We start from the raw sequence: 6,000 nt of genomic DNA on the forward strand, positions 1-6,000 counted from the left end.
CCATCATCCAGTATGACCTCATCTTGACTGATTACATTGGCAAAAACCCCGTTTCAAATAAGGTCATACTCATAGGTTCTGGGTGTACATGAGTTTGGGTAGGGACACTAATCAACCCATTAAAGGGACTTCCCTGGCGGTCCAGTGGTTAAGACTCTGTGCTTCCACTGTAGGGGGTACGGGTTTGATCCCTGGTCAGGGAATTATGATCCCGCATGCCGCGTGGCACGGCCACAAATAAACAAACATAAAAAAATCCATTACACATAACTTTTCTGATGTCAAAGCTGTTTTCTCAAGGAGACGGCAGGGGGTAGGGTTGCACGGGGCGGTGGAAAATGACAAGATTCGTTGTACACTGAAAAAGAACTTCTCTGCTGGGGAGGAAGGAAAACTGGAAGTAGGTCAGTTTGTACATCATGTATCTGGGGGGAAAGCATGGGTGTGGGATGGATGTATTGTGAGGCATTTGGCCTAGATGTTCTGGAAGATTCAGATTTGAAAATAAAGTGACACAAGATAAATGATTTTTAAGGATTCACATTTACCTGGTGAGAAGTCGATGGCTTGTCTTCGGGGGATGGATAGATTTAGATCTATCTATGCTAAAGATAGGTGGAATTTCTCATTTTCTCTCTCTCCTTCTCTCTGCCTGGGGTGGGGCCCCGGGAGCTCCCCCTGCACCCACCTGCAGGTCCTGCTCCCTTCCTGGCCCAGTCCCTGGTCGATCAGTCATCCGGGGTGGCTCACAGTGCTCTGAGGGTGGAGGACACTGAGAGGACAAAGTACAGGCCTTGAGGGGGGAAACCCAAGTGCACCCCGAGATGTCAGAGCCAGGACTCAGGCCATCCATCAGACTCTTCCTTTTATGGGGGCTACCCAACTTTTTCCAAGTTTGGTTTTTGAACATGAACACTCATGAATGTTATACTGAGGTCTCTTGGAACTCTTTTTCAGGTAGATTTCAGACCTTTGCTTACTAGCCAACCTATGAACACTGAGATGTCTAGTGGCAGCCCCTCCTACCAGGAGTGTCACCATCTTGACTTATATGGCATCCTGTTTCCGGACGAACAATTTGAAATTTTATCTTTTCGGCCCTTTTTATAATAAAAAAACACAAGTGATGACGTGGAGCATGGGCCCCAAACTCAACACCCAACTGAGGCAGCAATGGAAATCCTGAGGTGCCTGGGGGCATCTCAGGCTCTCAGGGACCTATGCTAGCTGATTGGGAATTCAGCTACAAAGGAACAGAATTAAAAAACATGTACATGTGCAGAAAGTGTGTTACCAAAGGTTGTGTGTCCAAGGCAAGGATTTATTAGGAATTATTCTGATGGGTTTCAGGTCACAGGGCACAGATGTCTCTTTATAACATAGAAATCTGGCACTGAACCTCACAAGGTTGTCAGAGGTCATATGGAAGCCTGTATTGACTTTAACTAGGATGATTTTTCCGGTTGGGGGGGCATCATTTTGGGGGTTGGGCAAAGCTCAGAGGCCACATATACAGCCACGTCCCCACAATGTTTGGGACAGAGGACTCAGTGCCAGGGAAAGGCAGTTTCCTTTCGTAGACCCTCTGTCCCACACTCAGCAAAGCAAGTTCAAAGGTCAGATTTGCCCTGCTCCTACCGACCAGGTGTCAGGGGCCCTGCCTCTTGTGTACCCCATTCACCCTGACACAAGCGTCTGGCCCCCATTCACCTTCAAAACCCAGCCAAGATGACATCTCTCCCTGGAGGCCCTCCCTCCCCCAACCTCTCCCCTCTGACAAAAAGGCACAGTCTCCCAGCTTAGGATGAAAACACAAGGGTGGGTAGCAGTGGGGAGTGTAAATAACCAAGTGTCCAAACTGGTTAAATAAGCCACAGAACATCCACAGAACATTAGGTGGCCATTAAAAATCACATTTCCGTGGACTATTTAACATGGGAGAACGCCCCCAACAAAATATTAAGTAACTAGAATATAATCATTTAAAATATATTCCCAGGGACTTCCCTGGCAGTCCAGTGGTTAAGAATCCACCTTCCAATGCAGGGGACGCGGGTTCGATCCCTGGTCGGGGAACTAAGATCCCACACGCCGTGGGGCAACTAAGCCCCCGCGCTACAACTACAGAGCCCACGAGCTCAGGAGCCCTCACGCCACAACTAGAGAGAAGCCCACACGCTGCAACCAAGACCCGACGCAGCCAAAAAACAAATGAATATATATCAAATAAATAAGATAAAATATTTTCCCAATTCTGCAAAAATAGTCACATTCACATATATCATACATGGAGGAAAACAGTAGAAAGAATGCCACTGAAATGTACACAGAGGCTACCTCTTCATGGTGAGATTAAAAACTACTTTAAAACTTCTTTATACTTTTCCAAATTCTGAAATTTTGCCTCAAACATTATAGTAATCACAATAATGAGATGTCTCGAGTGGAATCCTAAGTGCTTCCTCGTCCGAGGCTTGCGTCCCCTCTTCTATTTTTGCCACAATCGCAGCTGACCTCTGGTTGAACTACTCTAGGATGGGGAACTCACTACCCTTCTTCCTGGTGAGAAGTAGAATCTGGCTCCCTTTAGCTTCCCCTCATTGGCCACAACTCTGCCTCCCGAAACCAGAGTACAAGGCCGTGCCCTGTGCCCGTGCCTCTTGACAACACTTCAGAGGTTGGAAGGCAGTGGCCAGGCTCCAGGCTTCATCTTCCTAACCCAACAGCCTGCCAAGAACATTAACGTCCCCCTGTCTTCCGCAACCCTGTTTGCTTTCCTTGGGTACAATCCAGGCGGTGATGTCCTCACCCACATTCTATCTTATCGAGGGTGTGCCACTTACCAGTTGGTGTATCAGGGGCTCTATTACATGCATTCTTTCATCTAATCTTAGAACCCTATGACTCAGGAGCTAACATCACACGTATTTTACAGATGAGGAAACTGAGGCACGGAAAAGCCAAGTCCCTTCCACGGTCACTTAATGGATCCACGACGGAGCCAGGACTGAAGTGGCACCTGGCCCAGAGTCAGACAGCTGAGTTAATAAATGAATATGTGGACCCAGTTCTAAAGCCCATGTCACTAGTGTCTATGGTTTTGTTTCAGAATTAGCTGTGCCCATGCCAGGCTCTCCCATGGTGTTCACTTCTGCATCTCTGCCTCTCACCTGGCCTGCTACATGGAAACCCTCCTGAAGGGCTACTGACCACAGAGAACCTGTTGCGCGAGGCATGTCTCCGGGAGCAGTGCTGAGCCAGGGTCTCTGATGCGCTGCTCAGAGCTGTGGCGCCAGAGCTGAAGCCCTGGGGGCACCAGGCACACATACAGGGGACTGACCATGAGGCACTAGCTGTCCCTCCCCACCTTGGGCCCAGACGGGTAACCCGTTGGGGATGGAAGGCCCCTGCATACTCTCCATGTCACTCCTACAGGCAAGTCCATGGGCTTGCTTCCTCGGCCCTTCCCCTTTATGTCCGGCCTTCTCCCAAATCCTCCCAGCGATGTGGCCACATCAGCCACAGTCTCTGCCAAAAAGGGTTTTGGAAGGACCACACAATGCAGGTGGTTCTTCGGTATCCACATCCAGCCTGCTTAAGGATCCTCACTCATTTTTTCACCAGGATTTCAACTTTCCCCAAAAGTCCCAGTAACAGCCCCAGGTCAGGCCTCTCAGTGGGATCTAGGACAGCTGGTCGGCTAAGGCCACCAGGCACTGTTGACCACAGGACTCAGCAAGCCCTCAGGGCCTGGCCCCTGGAGGGACCTTGAGAAGTCCTAGTGGTCAAGCCCCTGTCCCTAGCCAGCGAAGTCCCCGCTGAGAGCGCCGGCCTCATTCCTCACAGCTGGCCACGCCCACTCTCCACAACCAGCACTGTCACTCTGCTTCTCAGGCTCAGCGGCTGCTCAGACTGACCTTTCTACCTCGACTGGGTAACTCCTACCGAACCTTCAACACTCAGCCAAGGCGTGCTCAGCCCTCATCCAAGACGCCTTCCTGTGTCTCCCAAAGCTGGGTGAGATACTCCTGCTGCACCCTGGGCTAACCCCTAGTCTGGCTCTCATGTGGCCCTCATTCACTCACGCAAATATTTATGTAGCACCTGCTCTGGGCTCTGTGCGGGGCAGTGGGCACTAGCCAGGGAGGGCAGAAAACCAGGCCCCACTGCAAAGCTTGGCCACCAACTGGCTATGGGACATCACTCCTCCCTTGAACCTCAGTGTCCTCCCCTATAAAGTGGGGAAGATTCGGCAGCTCAGCCTGGCTTCCAGGCTGCCGTGAAGTCGGCAGGATGTGAAAGTATTCTGTCAACTGCCACTCAGGGTGAGTCACTGTTGTCGTGACCTGAGCCTCCTGCGGTCTGAGCTCATTTTTGTACATCCCATCCTCAGAGGCCCCCTCCCCCCCAGGGGGCTGAGAGCCTACTGGGGATGAGCTCGGAAGCTCACGCCTTCTAGGGGTTGGCACTTGGATGAGAAACTGGGCAGGAGCACAGCACGAAGGGATGGAAACGGGCGTGAACTTTAAACAAAATCAGCTTATAAATCCTGCCACTCAGGGGCAGGGGCCTGGCACTGCTGGGCAGGAAGAAAAGCCAGGCTGCTCTGAGGCAACAGGGTAAAGGCTTTAAATGCCAAAGGGCTTTGGAATCAACAAGAAGCCACTGGGAGCACCGAGTAGGGGCAGAGACAAAGAACACTGGGCTAGGGGACTGGACACCTGGGCTCTACTCTAAGTTGCTCTGTGACCTCAGTCAAGACCCCTCCTTCTCCAGGCTTTAACCTCCCATCTGTATGTTGGGTGCATCAGCCCAGGTGGTACCCAAGGCCCTTTCCCACAGGGAAAGTCTCTGCTGACTTCACTTGCCCTTCACAGCTTGAGACAGGGGGTCCAGTTCAGGCTGTGCCAGGGACAGACAGGGACAGCTGGCGAGGCTTTCAGAAAGGCCACGAGGCAGGGGAACCCATGCTCACTGTGGTCTCCTCTTCTGGACTATGGAAGAGTCAAGGCCTGGAACAGGGCTCCTCCTCCAGTCTCCTCCCACCACTGTGTAGATGGAATTCACCCTTGGCCCACTTTGCAGACTAAGAGAGCAGAGAACACAGGTGCAGAGAACACAGATTCTCAGACTCTTAGAAATCATCCTGCTCATTGCCCTCCCTCTCCATATAGAGGGAGAAACTGAGGCCCAGAGAGTGCTAATGGCTTACTTGGGGTCACACAGGATGCTTGTGGCAGAGCTAGGATTAACACTGAGGATCATGTCCACCTATCACCAGTTTGTTCTAAGTCTCAAGCCAGGCTCAGGTTTATGTGCGCATCATCCCATCAGCCAGCCTCTGCTTCCACTGATGGAGGCAAGCCTCAGTTTCCCTGTTGGAGCCAGGGAAGACAGGAGGGTTTCTGGGTCAGAGCTCGGTGAGGTTTTTTGAACTGGGAATAAAGGAAGAGCAAGGAAAGCGGAGGAGGTACTGTACTGGGGACAGAAACTCTTCTCCCTGGACTAGGCACAGGGCAGGAAATAGAATCACCCAGGTTGGGGACAGTCCTGCATTCTCAATAAGTAGAAAAGCTTGTGCTCAAGCACAGGCAAGGCAGCAGACACTCAAGTTCAATGAAAAATGACTAAATAGTGTCACAGGGTGTGTGTGTATGTGTGTGTGTATGTGTGTGTATGTGTGTGTATTCTCCAAAGTTAAACAGATAAGAATTGACAAAATTATTTACATATCATCAAGTTTATAGGACCACCTATTCCCACCTGGCTGGAGGGCAGGCAGTCGTAGGAAAAAGGCTCAGGACTTGAGGGTCCTCCCTTCCCTCTCTGTGCCTCAGGTTGTCCTCTGGTTCCAGACTCTGACCTTCTGGGCTTGTCAGAACCCAAGGGGCAGCTGGTCCCACTGCAAGAAACCCGAGTAGAGTCTCCTGGGCCCTGCCCCAGCTCGGAGGCCCCTTGGGGGAGGGACAGGAAGGGAGGGAAGGGGAGCAGAAGGCGGTA

At 51.4% G+C, this 6,000-nt stretch overlaps 1 protein-coding gene across 1 annotated transcript in view; it reads right to left on the bottom strand.

Annotated features, from left to right (window-relative positions):
- The window catches only part of CCDC69 (coiled-coil domain containing 69), a 48,085-nt gene that overhangs the window by 27,847 nt on the left and 14,238 nt on the right, over nt 1-6,000 (bottom strand). The gene's annotated exons all lie outside the window — the stretch shown is intronic.

The sequence above is a fragment of the Neophocaena asiaeorientalis genome, unplaced genomic scaffold, assembly GCF_003031525.2.
Source record: "Neophocaena asiaeorientalis asiaeorientalis breed wild unplaced genomic scaffold, Neophocaena_asiaeorientalis_V1.1 scaffold548, whole genome shotgun sequence".
Lineage (NCBI taxonomy): Eukaryota > Metazoa > Chordata > Mammalia > Artiodactyla > Phocoenidae > Neophocaena > Neophocaena asiaeorientalis.